Source organism: Struthio camelus, chromosome 5, assembly GCF_040807025.1.
Source record: "Struthio camelus isolate bStrCam1 chromosome 5, bStrCam1.hap1, whole genome shotgun sequence".
NCBI lineage: Eukaryota > Metazoa > Chordata > Aves > Struthioniformes > Struthionidae > Struthio > Struthio camelus.
In genome coordinates, this window is record NC_090946.1 from 49,276,548 (window position 1) to 49,300,076 (window position 23,529).

The 23,529-nt window shown below is 35.4% G+C and overlaps 1 long non-coding RNA gene across 6 annotated transcripts in view; it reads left to right on the plus strand.

The window, feature by feature from the left end:
• LOC104145945 (uncharacterized) overlaps window positions 1–23,104 on the plus strand; it is a 48,031-nt gene extending 24,927 nt beyond the window's left edge. For 5 of the 6 annotated variants that reach the window (XR_694494.2, XR_694492.2, XR_694493.2 and 2 more), the window contains 2 exons: window positions 7,995–8,121; window positions 13,097–14,501. This is a non-coding gene — a long non-coding RNA (uncharacterized lncRNA). Of the gene's footprint in view, window positions 1–7,994; window positions 8,122–13,096; window positions 14,502–21,720 lie in introns of those variants that run through there. The other variant, XR_694498.2, reaches the window with a different exon arrangement.
• Window positions 23,105–23,529: the final 425 nt, after the last annotated feature.

Here is a 23,529-nt window from a genome sequence, read left to right on the forward strand (position 1 = left end):
ATTATTAACACACACAAAAAACAGTTAAAAACAAGGAAATGAAGAGCAATTCAAAGTCTTTTTAAACTACTTTTTTTTTTCTTTGTCATTAACCTGTGTGAAAAGCCTGATACAGTTTACCAAAAGTGTATTGCATTGTTACACCATCATGGCAGGAATCCTAAAATTTGCATAGCACTAAAACATTTTACTGGGAACAAATCTGCCTCTGTATATCTAATTCTTCAGCTCAAGTTCATGACCATATTCTCATATATAAATGACATGGGGTCTATCAATGACTGATCCCATGGTTTGTCTCCACCAGCCATAGCAATTCTCAGGGCTGTCGTAATCAGTACGTACTCCAGACTGAATACCAGAGTCTACATGTTAACTATTGCAGCTGGCATATATTACTCGTTGACTTCAGCTACTAATCCTTCGGATAGAAATCCAATACTAACATTTCCTGAACAAAGTCACCATCCTCTCTGATGGACTTTATGTGAATCAATGTTTTGGGCTGCAAAATATTTCATGTCTGAGATTAAATAAATTATTTGGGATTCACCAATGGACTGGTGAATTAGTGCCTACATAACCTTGTTCTCCCAGGTATCTCACACTTTGTTACTTCTTTTCACATATATTTTGGATTTCCATTTTCATACTTTGTGTAATTGTTTCCTACTTGAATTCTGAACAAACAATATTTCCTACCAGATTTTTCATGCTTGTTTTATTCCTTTAGCCCATGTACTCTTCTGAAATCCTGATTAATGAATTATTTTTCAAGACCTTCTTGGCATTTTTCTCTATCTAGGAGTTTTGAGAGGGATACAAAAGAGTATTCTTCAGTATCCAAGGTTTTGGTTTCCTTACACCTTAGCATAAAAAAGCTCTTTGATTATTTCATTGATTTTTTAATTATTTAAATCCACTTTATTACGATTTCTAGAGGTAATCATGACGTGTCTGAGATGGACTTTGGTACACTATATTCATGGGTAGGGCTAGAATATTAGAGAACAGAACATGGAGCATAAAACTGTGGATCTAAATTACAGAAGCTATTTCATAGACCAAGGGAAGGTGACTGCTCCGTAACTGCAAAACCGTAAAGACATAGTTAACCCATACTTTCTTAATAAGCAGGAGGGCTGACACTGAAATATTGCCATGTTGTTTCCAGAACAAATGGGTAAACTGATCATGCAGTATGCAAGATGTATTTAATCTTGCCAATTACTTTGCTCTCTGAAAAAAGCCTCCTCCAAGGGAAAAAAGGAATTTTCAGCACTGTCATTTTCTACATTGCCCTAGGCCAAAAATTTTGTTATATTTAACAATGCCCTACAGCTTAATATATTTATCCTTGCCAGGATGCCACTCTTCCAAATGAAATATACCTTTTAAAAGCTCTTTTGGCTACCTGAATCCCCTGTTCTCTTATTCTTCCTATTAAAAGCAAAAGCATAAGAACAATCGTGCCCCATGGCTTCTGGAGCTCTCCAGAATTCCCAGAGAAATCTGGCACGCTCCTTCTTCCTCACTTTCTACACCCTCATCCACCAACAGCCGTTAAAGTAAAAAAAAAAGAAAAATGCAAGAACTATTTTCAGTGACACACTTACAATCAATGTTAAAACTTCCAATGGCTTGTGCATATATTTTGAAAGACGTGAAATCAACTTTGGCATTTAGAGAGGTATATTATCTGGAAAAAATGATAGCTGTAAAAGCCCTTCTGGTTACAGCAGCAAGACCAAAATGAAACACAACTGCCAAAGAACTACCAGATTTTGAACAGAAAAAGGACTTGTAATATAGTGATAAAATACACATAGTCCTAAACTAAATTTTCCCCTTAGATACTGTAAATCCTGTACAAAATTCAGTGGGAGTGGGATATGTGATGTGAGCAAAGAATTTAGCCCCTATGCTTGTACAATAGAAAATCAAAATGGTTAAAAATGGCACTCAAAAGATGAATGAATTTCTAAGGAAATATATTAGATTTGAAATTACTATTGGATCATATGCATTATACAAAAGATCATGAAATCTATTTCATCTGACATATTGTACAGTGAGCTACAAGAACATTTGCAGCTGATAGAAGCGTATAAGATCTCATGTATTATTCTTACAGTAAAGGTTATACCATGGAAGCCAGCTATTACACTTCCTATTGTGTTCTACCAACCTGAAGGTCATGAACCAATGATATGACTTGAGCACCTTGGTCAAGGTTTTGGGTTGTGGAACACATCATAGCACTTAAGAGGCTGTTTCATATCCTGTGCATGTTTCCTTACCTGCAACGACTTTATCATATAAAGTATAATGAAGAAGAGCACACATTTGCAATGACTGAGGGAGAAAAATATATCCTATAAGGCAGAAGTCATCTTCTACAGTGATTTTATGACTGCAGGGATAAAATAGCCCGGATTTAAATGACTGTATGTTTTCTCTAAGATTCCAAAGGAAAGCAACATATGGATGCTCTATGTTTAACATAATGAAAAACAAACTCTCAAACCCCACAAAATTCCATTTAAAAAATCTGAAAACTGCACTCAGAATCGAATGCAATATGGCCAAGAAAATACAGACCTGTCACATGCATGCTTTTCTATCCAGAATTATTAAACCTACATGATAAATTCAACCTTTAGAACACAATTTTTCAAATGAGAGGAAAAATATTATTGATACATTTTCACATTTTTTGCAGGAAGCATGAGCATGAAAAGGCTAATGTGTACTTCACAAAAAGAAAGAGAAAATACAGATGAAAACAAGATAAAGGTGGCATAGGGTATAACCTCACTGAATATCTGCAAACTCTTTGCACAATACATATTATTAATTCAAATTTAGGATTGAGTCACAGCTGCCCAGTTTGCTTCTCTTCAATTGCAGTCAATCAAAATCCTATAGCATTAGAAACAGAGAGTTTCTTCAAACATGGTGAAGACTGGTAAAACAACTAAACCTAAGCTGGCTCAAAAAGCACTTGGAAACATCTACCTACCATCTCAGGAAAGCATCAAACTTAGGCTTAAATCTATTCCTATTCAAAAGAAAATTCATTCAGTGGGATTTATGCACATATCTAAAGTTAAATATGAAATGAAGTACTTTGTAAAATGAGTATTGTCGCTTTGGGACCCTGGATCCTAACGAGCTTTTATCTAGCTTAAAGTAGGCAGGAACACAGACACTCTAAGAGTAGCATTGTATGCTCTTTTAAGCAGAGAGGCTCCATAGTGTATTTTGGCATCTGTACTTGAAAGCTGCCTTCAGGGTCAGGTCCTGCATCAGAAGCTATATTGATCCCTTGCTAAGTTGCAGTGCTCTACACATATCTGCAATTTCTTCATGTTCATAAAGGGAAAGATTAGAAAACATTTTTACAAGTAGGCATCTCATTCACTCTAATGAAGCAGAAGATGCATTGAAAATATCTTTGCGGTCTCCTCTGAACCAGGAATATTCAGTGGGGAGAACAGTGTTTTCTCATTACTGAATGACTATGTAGGGTAAAAACAGATGGAATTCACAGTTTAAAAAAAATCTCTCAATCCTCTAGTATCAGACTATTGCTCTGGTAAAATCATAAGAAGCATGGATGTCAGACTGCCTAATTTTGTAATATTTTAATGAAAGATAATTTTTTGAATTGTAAAATAAAATTATAATTACAGTGATATTAGTGTAATACCAGCTCCTCAGACACCATGACAGTGAGGATTTTATAAATACTATCAGAAGAAATTAAATATAATGTAAAAAAAGCAAATAGAGTACTAAAATATAATTTTTGTACATTATGACTATGATAAAGAATTGATAATATTTTGTCAAAATTCATATTATAGATAGAAATTTCACATAGTTCTGTTCAATACAGTCGAATAGGACAAAGTGTAAAACTGCTATGCTCTGTATAAATATGGAGCTGATGGCGTGAGAGAGAAAATTGGGAGGTATTGGGAGAGAAGAGGTACATTTCAGTGGCTAATTTTCACAGAAGTTTCTAGTGTAAATCTATAGGTAAAAGACCAAGTCAGTTTATGTAAATATGAAAACATTTTGGCAGTCTCAGTGAAGTGTCTGATGGACACTTCAATAAAAACACCAGCGCTTCCATTGTCCAGGTTAGAGAACAGGCAATAATAGTGGCTTCCCATACTGCCCAGCCTTTTATTACAAACTTTAAGTGGTCCATCCTAGCAATGAGAAATCAGTTATCATTGTGGGCTTCACAAACATGCAAGTAATGTGTATAAGTTACCTCTCCACTAAGAAATAGACTAGCATATACATTTCATATAGATTGATTACTAACAGTCATCAGATGGTAATGACTTTCAGATAGTACCAGCTCCAGTCAGATTTGAGTAAGTGAGCTGAAGGTAAAATGTTGCATATCAACTCCACCAATCCTGGGTTAGTCAACCACTCTTACGTAAGAAATCTTATATCGGTAACATGCACAATTTATGGCAAACAAATGAGGGATTTCACATGCTGCTCAGATCTGTATATACACCAAGAAAGAACATGGCCCATAAATAAGACTGTTTGGAAAACATTTACTGCCGTTGTACTGATAATGCATTTTAAATCCTGGGGTTATCAAAAAAGTGGATTTTTTTTTCTCCTTATTGTTTGACAGCTGAAATTAAACAAATCCTATTGAAGTACAAAGCTAATAGAAGGTTTACTACGTGTGTCATTAGCACCATCCATATAAGGAAACAGAAAATATGAGGTGTGGATTCTTAAAATATGATAAAATGAGAGCACTGTTAGATGCATATGAAGGTGTGACTTCAGGCCAGACATTTTCCTGTTAGAATCAAAGTGTCTCTGTCTTACATTAGTAAATAATCACTGTTGTGTGATTCAAGTTGACATCTTTCAAATTATTTTATCATATCAAAAATATATATTGCATTTGAAATATATTTTAACAGTATACCATCTCAATAAAATATATGGCATAAAATGATTTCCTAACAATTTGCTACTAAACTTCTTTATGCCCAAGTACAATGAACCTTAAAGGATTAAATTGTATGTTATGATATTTTTACCCCAAGCTTTAATTTTGCATTCCATTATTTATATAGACAATCTCAAAGTTCATGTACTAGAATGTTTAAGTCTTGTATCAGTGGCTGAGTTCAACACTGACATTCCACTGTATTTCATTTTACTTTCCTTTTAAAAGAAAGAAGTGAAATCGAGTCAAATCAAAGAGATTACCTGTTTCTGCTCCAAAAATGCAAGAAACTATTAGCACCACATGATTTGTAAATAAAGCTTGGATGACTGTGTTTTGAAAACTGGATACAGCATAATTACCTAAGCTTGTTGTTGTCTAAGGAAGGGAAGGAACGTACTATAATTTTAATCAGAAATCCGAAACTTTGAAAGTAACAAAAGATTTTGATTTGTTCATTTATATACGCAATATTTACTTGCCTTTAAGATTGTCATTTATGAAAGGAAAGTATATCTAGCGTACTTGACTTGGAATATTAATTTAATGTTAGCTTCAAATTAAGGTTTAGATGTGATAAATTGCTAAGACAATTATGCGAGCAAAGTTATGGACAAGTTCATGGACAAAATCATATACAAATTCACAAAATTTGACATAAAAGTAATACTGTTTTTTTTTGTAAACTTTGAAGTATAAAGGCCAATATGGGGCATGGACAAATTCAGTCCATATTTTGAGATGACTTGTTTTTAATAATCTCCCACGATATAGATATTATTTCAAGGTTTTCGGGTGTTTATTATATGTGCTTTAATGTATGCCTTTCTCAAATGCACATTACTATTCCCTTGCATTTCTTGTCAGTTTATATCATTTTATCTTAGGTTGATTTTTTTTGTGCGTGCTTCGCCCATGATATCTTCCATTTGTTAGTTTTTGTGAGAGAGCTGCCAGGCCAGAAATACTTCTCATCTACATAAAGGGAATGGAAAAATGCTTATGGCTTATGGCTAAACTCCCTCACATCTCCAGCTACTTTTTCTACATTTCTGAGAAGCAAATGCTCAAGGCAGAATATGTATACTGCTTGTGCTGATGCAACCCTTATGAAAAAGGTGCAAATATTTTATAGCTAGCTACCTTGACAGATGTATTCACACGTTTCACTCTCCAACCTAGTCTTGAACGCACTTACTTCAATGGCCTGGAATTAGGAACATTAGAGGGTTAAAGTTTGCTTTTCACTTTTTTTCTTAAAGTAGTACAACTCTGTAGTGTATTAACAGACACCAAAAACAGGTACTTGCGATATATGAATGCATTACATACATGTTTTCAAGAGAATAAATCTTTTTTTTCAATTGGATTTTCCATGTGGAAAACAACTAACTTCCCTCATAGAAAATATTCAAAATTGTCCAAATTTCGGAAAGCTAAACAAGAAAGAAACTCTTTGCAAAGTAAAACTATCTCAAAGCTTTGGGGAAAACTGGATGATGTGATTGGCAACCTGCATTCTGTTACTTTTCTTTTATGTTTATGTACACTTGTAAGCCTGAAGCACATAAATACTGTTTGTTAAACTTCTGTTGTTATGGCAAGTGGAAGTCACTGTAAAAAAATGCAGGCATGACAGGCAGTAACTGAATAAAAGTAGCCACACGTCCTTTTCAAAATAAGTCTTTAGAAAATAGCTGCTCTACATCGCTACTAATCAATGTCATCATGTTTTTCATATTATTCAAAGAAGCTTTATCTTTCTCCTTGAACTACATTATTTCTAAAGTAAAATAGGCTTAGTGTAAATTTCTGCTGATACTATTGATAAGAAAATGAAATAAAAAGCAATCACTTTTGTTGTTTTCACTTTAGATGCAAAGAAAAATGTAAAACAAATATAGAGGAAAATGTTCATCTCATATATATCAAAAAGAAGCCCTTCACAAACTGTAAAAGCCATCAGCAGTATCATTTCAAAGTATTTCTAATAGTGTTTGTAAATGATCGTTGGTAACTAAGACCTTAAGAACAGACACACTGGGTCAAACTAAAGGTCTATCTATCCAGTCAGTATCCTGTTTCTGACAGTAGCCTAAAGCAGATGTCAGAGAAAGAGTACAAGAAGACACATAACAAACTGATATTGCAGCATTTCCCTAGAAAGCTATGCCAGCTATCAACTCTTTATGACTTGGAGACTCCCTAAGCAAGAATTACTTGTCCAGGACAAATCCTGACCCCATATGCAGTTGTAGCATCTACAAGGTCTTGTATTATGGGCTTCCACAGCTGCAATATATACTGGGCAATATTTCTCTTGTCCTTATTCTGAATCTGACACCTGTTAGGTTCATTTGATGCCCCTATTTTGTATACTGGAAGAGAGAGAGAACAATCACTCCTTTTCTTCTCCTGCATGCTACTCTGTATCATACTTTCATTCAGTCTATATTATTTATTCTTTCATTCAATCTTCCACACTGAAGAGTGTGAGACTACCAAGACATTTTTCACAGGGAAGCTGTTCCACATCTTTGATCACCTGCCCAACTCTTCCTTAACTCTTTTTCAGTTCTACCCTCTAAACCATTACGAGGTAGAAGGAATGGGAGCTACCTGTCAGGAGCACAGGTGCACAATGGATTTACACAGTTTTGTTCTCTATTTTCCTCCTAATAATTCCTAATATTAAATTTCAGTTCTGAGCACAGAGAAGACTGCAGTCTTGGGGTTATATCTACCTATTAAACCTTGAGATCATGTTCTTGAGTGGCAATGGCCAGATAGGGTCCATCAACTCTATTTGTTAAGTTAGGATTTTTTTTTCCCGTGTACATCACTTTATGTTTACTGACACTGAATTTAATTTGCCCTTTTATTAGCCAGTCACTGAGGAATTTCTTCACAATTCTTCAGTCAGTCCTAGTATTTACTGCTAATGACTTACTATCATCAGCAAAAATCCTATCACATTATTCCTCCCGTTTCCCAGATCATCTATGATTATCCTGCTCAGAGCCGATCTCAGTGCAGATCCCAATGGAACTCCATGGTAACGTCCCATTTGCTCACTTTCTGCCACTGACATCACAAAGCTAACTGACCACCTCTATCAATAGGTAAGTAATTTTGCAATATTTTTGTCACTGAAGTATTCTTGTGTGTGCCTAAGTTTAAATAGGTGAGTAACTGTTGGGACTACTGCTCTAGTAAAGTACCTACCAAATGTCACCATTTATTATTTAACATCCTAAACGTACTGCATGAATTCAGCTCACAGACTTCCAGCAGCTGTGAAGCAGCTATGACTGCTATAATGTAACTGTGGGGCTGACTGTAACTGGGACTGTTGTGGTCAGCAAACAGCAACCATGTCAGATGCATCAAAAGACAGTAAGCTGCCTCCTGGCCATGCCTGTAGGATCTTGCCTTGGATAAAGTTACCCTTTGGATCTCATATGAAGGGAATTTACAGTACAGAACAAAAAGAGATTTTTTTTTAAACTTCTGCCCACAAAAGTTTGTAATTCAACATATTTTAGAAGCTTCACAGTTTTCTGCTGTTGAGGTTTTTATGTTTTTCTTTTGCAGTGGAATACGTAGTATAGCTTGCATATAACTTCAAAACAGGAAGATAATACTGGCATTATATATATAATACTAGCCCATATATAACACTGCATCTAATCTCTTAACTACTGCAATACTGAAAATCTCAATAAGCATTTCTGATATGTCAGAAGAAAACTCTGTTTTCTACAATTCAAATTGTTGAAGATCCTCAAAAAATAAAAAAGAGGAAAGGAAATAATTTATTATGAAGCAACTAGATATGGGTAAGGAAAAAGGTTTAATTACATCTAAGTATATTTGCAGTGATTCATGATGGCTATTTACATCAAATGATTTCTTAAATATTAAATATTAAGTCCATTTAAATGTAATAACTTGTATGGCAAATTTTCATCTTTATTTCAGAGCCCTGCTATTTTAAAATTTGTCATTAGAGCTAATAAGAAATGATATTGAAACTACTCTGTACATTTAAATGAAGCATAAATCAATTATTGAAGCAAGGAATTTTTTCATCATTGTAATGATTATTGGAATAAATTTAGTCTTGAGATGTTTCATAATGATATCTGCAATAGTAAAAAAATTACGTAGATTTAATTTTTACTATGTGCTATTTAAATGTGTTTCTCATTGGTAAAACATTTAAGGAAATACACACAAAACCACAGGCTTTCCTGGATATCGAAATATAAAACCTAGGTTAAGTTGCTCTAGCATGCTGGAACTCTATATCTCATTTTTAATCAAAAGGCCGTATTGATTACTTCATTCTCTGTCCTGCAGCCTTCAGAAAGAAGTTCAGGGAACCAGAGTGGCTATAATCAGGTTTCTGATTTGAACAGATAAAAGCGTGTGAAGCTTGGAAAATAATGAAAAATAAAATGTAAAACACAACAATCTGCAACTTTTTTAGCAGAAAATGAGAATAGCTGTGCTATGACAGCAACAGTGTCTGACCAGTGTATTGGTGTGGAAATCACAGTCTACTGGGTGCAGAAAAGGTGCCCAGTGATTATTCATCATTTTCCGCTGTTTATAACCACCCAGAAGAAGCTATTGGGTCAGAAGAGTTAAGAGATGTATTTTGAGAAACACTGAGAACAGGGTCAATCACTGACATAAATGTCCCCAGGTGTGCTAACAAGGTTATGGTTGCACCATCCCTCACCTGCTCTGCCCCCTAACCTGTGATACTTATAACCTGCTGAAATGTCTCTCCACCTTCTTCCCTGTGGGCAGAGAATACTCTCCTTGAACTGGGTAAGTCCACTACCTTCTTGCCCTTTAGAGCTCTTCTCACACACAGTATTTCTGTGGAATCTGCCAACTGTTAACAGAGTTGGTTCAGAAGAAGATGAGAGTAGCTGGCAGATACTCTGTCCATCTATAACACAAATGCCTGCATGTGTTTCTGCACCAGCTTATAGAAGCTCAAGCACTTCAGATTTTTACTTGCCTTGAAATCATTCAGATACACTCTGTGCCATTTCTACTGCATATGTCCTCTGTTCAAAGTCTGTTGCCATCTTCCAGAAACCAGTTATCGCTATTAGCCTATGAACTTTCAAACTGGAGTATCCAGGGCATTAAAAATAACAGTGACTGCAAATGACACTGCAAGGCTTGCCCCTGTTCTTTGTCCTGCAGAGGTGACATCATGCCATGTCATCATTCTACCCTGCAAGGACTTTTCCGCTACGCAGACTTCCTTTGCAGGGGTGAGATTGGATTCATTTTCTGCATATTCACAGCACAATGAGCATTTAGCATCCACATATGTTATTCACAAGGTGAAAGGCAGTTCAGAACCAGTTTTAAAAACAGAGATTCTTTGTTTTGTTGTTTTGTTAGGAAGAAAACTCTCCTGGTATAGATCTCCTGCCCTTATATAGACCACCTGACTTCTTCCAGTCTGTTTTTTTTCTTGGTAAAACAAAGTATTGATTATTCAGTATAACCATATATGCATATAAGAACATGAAGACAAGTATGTTCAGAAAACTATATTTATTTAATGATACATGCTAAAAGGCAGTCATTCATTCTCTATAAATAGAATTCTGTAGAAGAGAATTTTTATTTCTTTAAAAGCAGTACTTAGTGATTTCTTTTGTGAATACATCATTCTTCACTGCATTGTCAATAGGTTTGTAAATAAGCATATAAAACTACAATAGGAAGGCACAAACAAACTGCAAATGCATATTCATAGCCAGCTTAGCTCTACTTTTCAGAAAAAGTCCACAAAAGCATAATTATGGAATGAGGAAACTGAATGAACTCTGTCATCTTGACAGAGGGAAAAACCCCTGTTTTTATTAGGGGATGATTTACTTGAAGACAGTTTTGAGGAATGAGACTTAGGCTACAGCAATACTAAAAATGTAAAACAAAATTCCCCTCAGCTTCTGCGGAACCATCATCTGTCTGCTACTACCTCACACTTCTTAATTTCTTCTGTCTCACAAAGAAAGTACCTTATAATTTTACAGTTTTAATCTGATTTCCTTAAGAAGTAAGGGTTATGCGATCATCCTCCATATCAATGTCTGCTTTTCCTAATCTCGTATGATTTTTAACTTAGTTTCATCAAGTTTTAAATGAACTTGACAAATGTTGTGTAAATAGTTAGCCAGGTAAAGTGCCTTGCCTGAGGGAAACTCTTGACAGATGAAAGAAACAGAAAATGAAGCCACTGCAAACCAGCTTCATCATTTCTCTGCCATCAGAATCATATAATTTTTTGAGAGGTGTAAATCTATTAGACTTAGCAGTGCTAGAGAATCATTAAGACGTGGTTTCTAAACAGGACTATAATCATTTGATCTACGATGCAAGAAACTTCTCTACTTTACATCTGTTTTCATCCATTTGAATTAAAAAAGAAGATGACAGCTGTAGCGAGAGGATTGGTCACTTCCTTGCCCAGGCATATGTGCTGATATCCAATTTCATTAAAGGAAAGGCGGGGGGAGTGGATTATCTGCCCCACTTCTCTACTTTTTGGGTAGTGAAAGAATTAAGACCCTTTTAGCTTATCCACTGCACTCCCAGTTTATCCAGTGCATTAACGCTGGATCCTTTCAGACAACGTCATCCCAAAGACCGTGACTTATATTCTATCATTGCCCACAGCATTTGATATTTCCATTTACAGCACTATCAGAAAACCTTGTTTTCATCTTACTAGCACTATGCTGAAGGAAGTAAAAGTAAGGCTAAGTATAGATAACCCACTTAGTCTTGTAAGCGCTGGTAAAATAAGGGGTGCACTGAATTCCAACAAGTATCTTTTAGCTTTACTTTTTTAATTCCTTTTTTTAAAGACAGAATGCTTTTTTAATCCCCCATGGGGCAAATGTGTTCTCGAAGAAAACAGAAAGAACCTGAAGGATAATGTTGCCAACAGCATGTCAGAGATGATTATTGCAAAATAAGAGACCCTCCTGTTGTGACATTGGGCATCCAGTAAAGGAGAATGACAAGAAGCTACTAAAAAATACCTACATATATGACTCAAATCCAGACTATATAATTGTTAGCCAGTAATCTTCTCTTCTTTTAAAGCACACTCAAAAAAAACCCTCTTCTTTTGACTAAATCTCGTCCAATGCAAGACAGAGTGGCACACGAACATGGCAGATTGAAAGATGACTACAAATGGTTACACCAAATAAGTCTGTAGTGTGCATCAGTTACCCACTCAAGAGTTGCTGTTGCATTTCTGATGGTTCTGGGGCACTGTCACTGACCCAAGCCTTTGTCCATTTACAGTTAAAATTTAATATGAATAGGAATATGTATTAATAAAAACTCATCTGCATAACATGCCTGAAAAGACGTCCTTGGGCCAAAAGAGGAAAAAAACAACAACAGTGAAGAGGAGGATGGGGAGTACATCATTTAATAATTAAAATCCAAAAGAGAAATAAAGATAAGTCTTTTTACTCTACATAAGTATTTTCATTTTCATCTTACAGAACTGTCTCACATGTGTTTGTGACAAGTTCAGGCAAAAATGTGAAGCCTGTCCAATGTTTACCAAGGAGCTTATCAAACCTATGAGTTTCCTCTCCAATTTGCCATGCAGTTACCATGAAATTCCTTTAAAAAGATTAAAGAAGTAATACTTCTCTGCTTCACAGTAATACTTCTCTACATAACAAGGATGTTGTTCTTTTATTCAAAGGTATTGTTTCTAACATATACCTAACGAATTCTAAAACCAATTTTGATCACAGTGTTACAGAAGCTGGGAGTAATTAGCCAACATAAAAACAAATGGACGGTTGTGGTACAGCAGGGTTAAATTCCATATTTTCATAACTGATACCTAACTTCTGGCTACATTTACATTATAATCAAATGTATGGCAGCAGAATGCTCCAGAAAGTTCTAACCACTATTAATTTATTTAGATAAAAATAGACAAATTATTCTTTCTTAATGTGAGCTGTTTGCACCTTGTTTACATGCACTGAAGCCCGTGTTTTCACATCTCTGCTACTTTATTACCAGCACAGGTCAACTGTTCCTTCTGCTTCTTCCACTGTGGTTACAGCACAGAGCAGCCTGTGAGGGCATCATGGGCTCCACTTGAGTCAACACAAGCCTGACCTTCAGAGGTGCCAATTACTTTTAGCAAGTAAATGTGGATCTTTGGCTGTGGGCGCTTCCTTGGCAGCAGGCGTTGAGCGGCAGCCTCACAAAACCCAGGGGGAGATCCTTTCTGCTCTGTTAGATTTCAGTTGCCTGCAAAATCAGCAGAGGTGAGATCCTCCATCTACAATGTTATCTGACTTTGGGGAACTTTATGCAAAGCCTTTTCCCTACTCCCTCACTTCCCTACAACCACCTAGTCTATACACTTCAGGGAGCCAAATATTCATACCATTAAATTGTTAACAAGTAGCTTGCCAAATCTTTGCCACTAGGTGTTGTAACCTTTCCTTTGCTATTCCATGGAAGATATGTTTAGGATCTGCCACTGTCCCCTGTAAAGACGAAGCATTTCTGTGTGACTTTTCAGGAAACAAAGCAATTAACATGACTATCTTACAATTGTGCCATCTTTTATGAAGTTTATGGCCACATAATAGTTCATAATTAAAAGAAAAATAAAAACTGATGGAAAACTTATGAATATAAGAGGTAAAAAGGGAAAATGTAGAAGTAATGATCTGATTTGCAGTCCTTATTCAAACAGAACAGTCAGTGAAGTAAACAGGAGCTTTATCTCATTAAGAAAAGCAGGCCTCCAAACTGAACGTACTCATGGCTGCAGCATATCAACCAGTTATGTGAACCAACTATCTCATTACTGTAAGTTGCAAAACACTTAATTTATTCATATAAAATTGAATGTTCTATTTTACAATGCGTTAATCCAGAGGGATCAGAAAATGATTCTAACAGTGAAACATTTAAGGATTAAGTACTGTATATTTTATTGATTTACATGACAGGTGAAAATATATCTCAGTTATAAGGCTGTCAGAATAAAAGAACCTCCCACAATTTCAACCTAATATACATTTGGGGGTGGAGAGGTTGATATTCAGGCAAAGATGAACATTTTAACCTTTGAACATTACATCTTTTCCTAACTTTCAGAAACGGGTTCACTGACATCTCTTTATTTCTATAAAAACTAGAAAAGGACCAAGTAAAAAGGACATATAGAACCTACAGTGAAGTCAAACCTGGACCCAATTTATATTTTTTTTTAAGAGTTAGAGCACATAGCTAGAACCACAGTTAACCTCATGTTTTCTGCTCCAGGAAAAAAATCAGTGCAATAGGTAATAAAATTGCTTCTCCATCTATTCTAGTCATTAGTACTAAACCAGGGTTCTAACTAGTTCTCTTTCCACGAAAGCTGAATCTCAATTTTGCAACTAAATGTTTCATTGTAAGATCCTTTGAAGGGATTTATATACTTTTATGAATATAAATATTTATACAAATATAAAGTATATGTAATGTACATTATGTACATTATTATGTACGTATAATACATAATATACATAATGTATTGTATGTATTATTATGTTAAATAAGTAATGTGTGTATGCAAATATACATTATTTGTCACATATTGGTAACTACAAAAATAAAATACATTATTGTACATTTACTGGAATGTACCAATTTTGTTTAATTTTTCCAATTTGAAAGGATTCTAAAATCCTGGATGTCATCTCTTGCCAAAAGGAGGCTCATCTCAGAACCACCAAACATCGTGATAATCAGGGCATTCCCTTGGGTTGTAGAAGATCAATTGCAAATCTACTGTCTGAATCCTTAGCTATTTCCATTACTTCTCCCCAAAATACTTCAAAAGGACTTGGTTTCATTTAGAACAGGACAACTTTTGAAATCTTTTAGCCATCTAGCTCTGCTACTTGTGTGAATGGGAAGGGTGGCTTAATTGAATGAAATCCTCCCTCTCCTTTTTGCTTCCTGCAGTCAGTCCTTATCATTTATCTATGCATGAAACCCAGAACAGTTAAATAAGAGAGAATAAGACTGTGTAAGAGGTCACTAGAAGAAAAAAAAGGTATAGATATGTACAAATTCACAAAAAATTTCCAGTTGAATTTCCTATTTTCATCTGAAGTTTTCCACTATGTTTTTCTGACAAATCTGGTAAGAAAAATTTCCATTCTCTCATATATTTCATCACTAATAAAAAGAAAAGATAAAAATAACAATGGAAAAGATAAAGGAGAAAAATGTTCTTTATTTTTTTTTTTTTGCCCATTTTACCCATGTAATCATTAAAACTTGGCTGAGGGATTCAGTTTGCTTATTTCTTGGGGAGGGAAGTTGCACACACTTATGCCATCTAACCCACGTTATTTTCTGGGTAATAGCACTCACACATCATCTTCAGACTAGAGGATTTTATGTTAAAGTCTCACAACCTCATGTTACAAGACGGTTGAAAACTTCTTCCTGAAATGAAAGCCACAACTTTTTAGAGTCAAATTTCATATCAGAGTCAGATACCTATAACCACGTTTCTTTACCACAGACGTCTTTTTATGTTGCAGTCATATGTGAGATGATATTTAAGGAAGGTTACAGCCCCCTCACTTTGGTAAATTCATCTCTAGTATAAGTGAAATAAACCTTCTGGGTAGACTAGATGAAAAGCTTCAAACATGCCTGATCTATACCCCAACATGGACCTTATTACCAAATCCACCTTCTTCCAGCCAGTACTGTAAAACCAAACATTTGTCTTTTTCCTGTACGATGTCCTAGTGACCCTAGCAAATGGGAAACTGTCAGATGAAACCATGCATCATCACATTAAACAGTTTTTATCACAGGACATCTGGATCTATTCAACAGAATTTTATTAAGTTCCAGAAATAGGTATATTAACTATCTGTGACAAAGAGGAACATGAAATGGAACTGAAAGCTTAACAAAGAATGACAGGAAGAGCTGCTTCACCTGAACGTTCCCCAAATCTGTGGCCAAAATCCTAACACTAAGGACCTGATCCCAAATGATCAGGCAGATTTTATTACTTTTACTAGGGTCTGGATGGCAGTGAGATATGCTTTAACTAGAGTATTAAATATTTGCAAATGCATATATATATGTATATGTACTTGTTATTATAATATATATTTGTTATTGTATTATCTATTTTAATATATTTTAACTGTAGTAATATTTATTTATAAATATATATAAGGTAATGTAACTACACTCTTTGTTACTGGGGTCGTGTGAATAATTTTCCCATAGTCTTTGCACAAAGGCAAAATAAATTAGGCAAAGACCTGACATTAGGTCATTTGTGTGTATAATTTTGCATTGATTATAAAGGAGCATTCATTTAAAATGTGATGCTTTACTAAAATGTTACAATCCTTTTTAAGATTTTATTGAAGTATTCTGAAATGTGTAAAGTTTAAAATACTTCACATGCTGTTGACCCAGCTCCAAACAGGACAAAGTGCCCCATGTCTTCCAAGCTGTCTCTTACAACATAGTCCTGTGTTCCCCTTCCCCCTAGTTCTGGCAAGTGCATCCGTTCACTTTACACAGACACTATAATGCAGTAAAGTGGTCTTGTACTGCATGTAATGAATCAGAAATATACATAGCATGCACTGCTCATGCTCTGGTTTGTGAATAATTAAAAATTAGAAACAAAATCAAATCCCTTAGTGAACAATCCAGACACTGACAAAAATACTGAATTTCATCAGCTGAAGTTTTTTCATTCAAGTAGTTCACCCAGCTCTATTAAAGCTGCTGAAGAAATCTCTTAGAAGAAACCCATTAAGCACTTCAAGTGTGTTATTTTCGCTCTGGGCTTAAAGAGTCTTTTTCTGTGTCATTGCACTGGTCCCACTCAGATGAAACAAGCAAATATAGAAATATTGGCAGCTTTCATATTTGCTTTTTGTCCCAAGCCCAGCGGGTGAACAGCACTGAATTTCCTTGTTTGTAAGCTTTCCCAAGTGAGCCTAAAGGGGCTTGCTCATCAAGGTTGAAATATCTGGCAAATTATAACAGCTCTAGATAGTAGCTTATAATTAGAATCAGTTAAACCAGTCTGAAAGTAGTGAATCAAGCCAGAACCTACTCCACTGATGAATTTGCCCATTTCAAATAAGATCCCTTTACATTACAGAGGTGTCTCTTTTAACTCCAACCAAATATTACTCAAAACAGCAATCTTTGCTCGGTGGAATTTTCTTTCTAAATCATAAACCCTGGATCTTCCCCACTACTGTCACAAACTGCGTTCATTTTGGGTCATTTGTGAAAGCGACAGCTTTTCTGGAGAAGCAAGCTGAGAATATTACCTAAGCTCCACAGACCTCAGCCCTGTGCATCTCGTATGCCAGATAGGAAAATTGGGCTAGGTAGAATGGAAACAGTATTAATGGAAAAAGAGGAATAAGACTATAAAGCTGGATCCACAGAGTATGAGCTGAGGAAATAAGAGAGGATTGATTGCATTTAGAAATAAAAAATCAGATTTGGGAATATTAATTAAGGTGAAGGATGGTGACAAAAATGATGGAGGAGCTGCAGAGTTTTGGGAATGGAAGCAGGAATTTAGGAAGAAAGCCACCGAAAAAGATTTGATTTAGTTTGTCTAGCAACACTATTTTTAACTACAAAGTTCTGGGAAGTAAAACTTCCATAGAACTGTAAGGATTAGAATCTTCTCCCATCACGTCATCCAGGTTCAGTTAAATGCAAATGATTTAAAATGTTTAAACTAATGTATTCTAGCCTTAAATTTTGCTTCCTGAGATTGTTCCACCAAAAGTAAAAACATAAGCATAGACATTACCCTCCACTTTTGCTGTTACATCCAGACAGATATTACTAACTCCAAGGGTAAAAACATCTCTCTACCCAAACAGAGCTAAACAGTCAAATTGGGCAGCTCAGCAGTAACAATATCCTTATATAGGTTATGAGGATCAAACACTGAAGAGAAGTATGAAAGCCACAGATACAGAGGTAACCAAAACCTCCTAATGCTTGAAAGATTTCTAATTTGTGTCTGGTACCTTTAGAGCTGCAAATTCAGAATTTTTTGTAAGATGTCTTGTATTATACTGCTTTCACCTGAACTGGAAATGCCATTTTTGCTACATTTTGTTTCATTTGCTTACAGCATGATCTAGGAGGCAGAAATACATGAAAATAGACAGATAACAGATAATAGACAGAATGAAATTAGCATTTCATGCTTCAAAAATAAGATCTCTCCCTGTCACTTTTTGTTTTACTGAAACCCACTCATTCATTGCTATGGAATTTGAGGTTTGATTCTGGAATAAATGAATATAAGGATGCGCTCAAGGTAGACTGCTTAATCATATTATCATGGTCAATAGTGAAAGATCTCAATGCATATTAATTCCTTGTTTGCCTTTTTGCTACATAGTCTTCATAAAATTTCTGTTTCAGCCCTAAATACTTTCCCGTGTGCGTGAGAGACTGGGAGAGAAGAAAGATTGATTTGCCTTCATTTATATTTTTTAAGCTAACTCATAACATAACTGTAATACTTGGCATACTTTGCTAACAGTGAGCTCATGTGGACATTTACAGTGATATCCAGCAAAGGCAAAAAATGTGTTATGGACTGTTTTCAAATCAGGAGAAAAAAAATAAGCTCCAAAAAGCAGTGCTGCCACCACAAGCAATGGGGTCCATGTTATCTAGAGTGAAATTCATTAACAGTGAATATCTGAAGTTATAAGAGCTCACAAAGACCTTGGTAGCGTTTGTTTAGTATTGATGCTATACTTTCTATTTATATTCTAGTGCCTCATTCACTCCTCCGAGACACTGTGAATTCATTCAGCTTTAGGGTGTCCTAGGCTTTTTTTCCAGAGACGTACTTGTAATCATCTCTAGCTAGTTCAGGAAAGAAGACAGAGAATATTGTGATAAAGAATTATATCCAATTTGAATGGCATGCCTGTTGCTTTATTTGCAGGAATACTTATTAGCAAACTGCAATGCATGCATTTAGGGACTGGATGGCTCAGCGTACTTTTAATATAGGGGAAAAATGGAGAGAAAGAGAGATATTTCCACTTCTAGGCTACAAAAATGGTACAAATAAGTAACACTAAAAGTTAAAAACATCACAGATGTTCAGTAGCACACAGAATTGGTCTGGCATTCTCATTTCCTGCAAAACATTTCTCCAAAATACCTAGTGCCTCATGCATTTAAAAAAATTCAGCACAAAAGATCCTAAATCCCTTACTGAAATCTAAGCTACTGAGGCTTTAAAACTCTTATAGCACCTCTGAAAATGTAGCTGATGCCTAAAAGTCTGCAGAATTAAGAAAAAGTTTATTGTCAAGTACCACCATGACAGGTGCCTTTCAAACAGGCACCTTAGCAGAGGTACAAAAATCAAGCCATGAATGTATGGGAAGAAATGGAAAGCTTTCCAATTCCCAAAGATTAATTTTTATTTTAGTGATAGTAGCTTTGTAGGGGAACAATTAAGGGAAATTTCATGCTATTTCTGTGTCAGATACTTCTCTTTTTAGGTCAGCAGTTTTCTGGACAGTTTACACTCTTGGACAAAAAATAAACAGAACAATTCCCAGTCCCCTGCATTGCAACCTCATATTTCTGCATGCTGTCTTTCCTAATTCATTCTGAGGTGTGTGGCAAATAAATACTCAGTTCCTCTTCCTGGACTGAAAGTTGCATTTCTTGGTAGCTGTATAGTATATGAAATCTCTAATTTTCATTTGTCTGCAAATTCATGCACATCTTTCTGCCCTTGCAGATGATATTTAAACATAGTAAGACTTTCACTGAGTTGAAACCTTTTATTTCAGTTGAGCTGTAAAATGAGCTTCTAACTCACTTATTTTTCACTTGTTCTATTGGAAAATGTCTGCCCATAACAATGTCTCAATGGCAACAATTTATATGTCCCACTCAAAGAAGTCCAGCAGTGAGTATAGTTAGAATGGAATTAATAAATACAATCAAAGTTTGGCAGTTATCCAAGTATAGCATATTATACTTGCTACTGTTGGTGGCACACACTATAAAATGTTGGAAACAAAGTTTAATATGTATAAAATAGAGATGGAAGCTACTTGCTATTATACATCTCCTACAATACATTAGGTAACATGAGCTCTTTAAAACCTCTAAATGAATTCTTTAAAAGACTGCTTTGGTTTTTGATAATATGTAAAAGTAATAGTAATACTTATCACATCATGCAAGGATCTCAAAGTGCTTTACAAAGGAAAATAAGTATCATTATCCCCATGCTGCATGGAGAAACTGAGGTACAAACAGGATGTGTTAATAGCCCACGGTGACAAACAAGTCAGTAGTACAGGAATATAAGCTGTGCCTCCTAAGCTTTATCCCCATCTTCTTGTCACTGACTAATACTGCCTCTAAAGATTTTTCTAAGAAATTCACAATTTCCTAACATATTATTTAGCCACAATAAATGTTTGCAAAATACTATTTGACCACTGGCCAGTCACTAGCTATTTGTAGCCTCTGTCCTAATCCCCATGTAATCCCTTCAACCATGACTTCCTCTTCCAAAGTATCACATTCATAAGCTACTGAAAATAATATTATAGCAGCATAGACCTGTAAAAGACACCATACTGTGAAATCACAGAACTTTTCACATGAAACAAAAGCTGGTGATGATTAGTTAGTGAGTAGAGTGCTTTCTCATTGACGATGTTGAATGGGAAGGACGTCTGAGGTGGCACAAAGCATAGAGAGACAATTTATACAGGAGCAATGCAGAAACTCTCAAAACACAATCACAGTGATTAGCTTTTTAAAAAATAATACTAATCACCAAATTATACAGAAAAATGCTTTGTTAATATCTCCACAGAAGAGGAAACATTTAAATTTTCATCTGAAAAAGATTTTTGTCCTCTTAAAAAACCTCAACCTATCTTTCCTGGAAAACTCAGGTAAATAGTAACACTCCTGTCACTGACAATACCATAAACAGAGACATGAGAAGGAATCATTTGACTTTTTGATAACTAATTCACAAACCTTTTGGTTTGTGGTCTTGTGAATTTTAAATTCTACAGAGAAATAATAACCACACATTAGCTTCTAATTGTGGTAGAAAAATTCCCCTCTAATTCAGATAGGAAATGTCTCTGCACAATTACACAGAGCTTTAACACTGCTTAGAACATTACTTCTTACTAGGAAAGTAAGTATAGCACCATTTACTCACTTTTCAATAAGATTCATGGCCAAAGAAGTTACTAGAGCTGCCATTTCAAAACTTAGAAAAAGTCAGGGTAGTTGTTAGAGTTGTAGATCTTGAAAGGTCTGCTTTTTTTCTTTCTTAAAAGCCATCCCCTTGTAGTTTTTTAAACATTCTAATTAGAATTGGAACATGCCAGATTTCAAGATACGAGCACCATTTCATGCTTCATTTTTTTAAAAAGTTCCCATTTAAATGTTTTAATCAGTAATTATACACTTTGTAGGTATAATAACTTAAAGCAGAACTTGTTTATCTGATACTTTGACAACATTAGCGACTGTGCAAAAAAAAGATCTTAGATAATTTATAGCTAATTTAATAGTCTCTTTCCTTTTTTCAAATTTAGGTCATTACAGCCACCTGACAGTCATACCACCGTGCAAAGTATTTCATGATCTCAGATGGAATAAGCTTTTCCAGAATTTTCAAATGAAGTGCCTAAGCAGCAAACTCTTGGAGTCTCAAAGAGGAGTGTTTTAGGCGTGTGTCACTAAATGCTGGTCCTGCTCTTTACTACTCATCTACCCTTGGTTGCTGCCTTAGAAGGATACTAGGATAAACAGTCTTTGGTCTCATCTAATGCAGCTGCACTTATTAGAGCCCATTATATGGGAGTGAGCAAATTTTTAAGCAGTATCAACAGTGGTCTCTTTGTTGATGGTACCAAGAACTGAATAGACGAGAAATGAGCTGCAGGAAGTTTGTTCTCTCTATATATGTCTTGAAACATACTTGTAGGAGAGGTAGCTAACATATGCTCTACCATTATCAGCACTTTTCTCATCCTGTGAAGAAAAGCAAGCTTTCAAACTGTCATTCTGCAAGAACATCAAACACATGCACTTTCGCACTGGAGAGGAAAATTTCAGCAGAAGTACTTGGGATTAGTTCTTTTTTTTTTGTACGATTGTTTGTGTATATGAACAGTAACTAGTAACTTTATAACATTGTAAGCAACTGGCTCAATGTAAAATAATAAACATTCCTAAAACAGAAGCATCAATCTACTTTCAGAACAACGTCACAGAGAATAAGTAAGTAGCCAGGCCAGCAATGCACCTCAAAAGTCAATGAAATCTGGCTGTGCCCTACTATTAAAAATTAAAAAAAAAAAAAAAAAATCATAGCTAGCGGTAGAATCTTCTTCATCAGCCCTGCTGATGAAGAAGGGCTGACAAATACAAAGATAGCTCTAGCAACTCAAACACCCTCAGCTTTTGCCCTGAAGTCTGAGAAAAGTTGGTTACTACTCAAGAAAGACCCAGGACCTGAACTACAATAGTGTCCTGAGCTGGAGTACAGGTCCAGTGGCAACGCTGTGAGGAGCATATGCAGAATCTTCTGTCATTGCTCCACAGAATGACAAGGTTTTGGCATCATAATTTAACATTGCAATGTGGTCTCAATCATTTCGTATAACATTGTTTTACCATTGTCTTGACATAGTAAAGTGGTCTCCATAGACTCGCATTGGCATAATTTTGCCATCGTCTTGACACTGTAATATGGTCTCTATAGACTTGAATTGAAATTTTGTCATTGCCTTGAAATTGTAATGTCCTCTTCCCAGGCTTGCCTTCATATGCACATCCTCACCATGTACTTGCATTATCATCATCATTCTGAAACCGCTGGGCACTTTTATTTCCTGTTCAACATTGAAAAAGATCCTGTTTGAAAGCTAAACCATGCGTGTAATCACTGACTATTTTAAAACTCTGCATCTCATTGCTTTACAGGAGTTAAAAGAATTCCTCAAATCAAAATTATTCCAAGAAATTCCAAACACAGGTAAAATGCTTAAAGTACATGCAGATACACTAGGAATGTATATCTTCTTTGTTTAATATTACTTGGCTTTTAAGAGCATCTTAGGTTAGGTGAGATCATAACGGTTTTTATTCTGTATTCTCTATGATATAGGACTGCTTAGAAGACTGGATATATTGGCATAAAGTAGTTAATGTAAGTGCACTTAAGGAAAACACAGTGAAACAGAATCTTTGCAGCTCAAAATCACTTCAAGCCTATGTTTGGTACAAATGAGTCACCAAGCACGTTGCATCTAATGTTGGATAAACCTCTTCAGGACACTTTCTATTTGGGAACTGTTACTACTTGCCCTTCTTCCTGACTGAAAAAAAAATATATATAG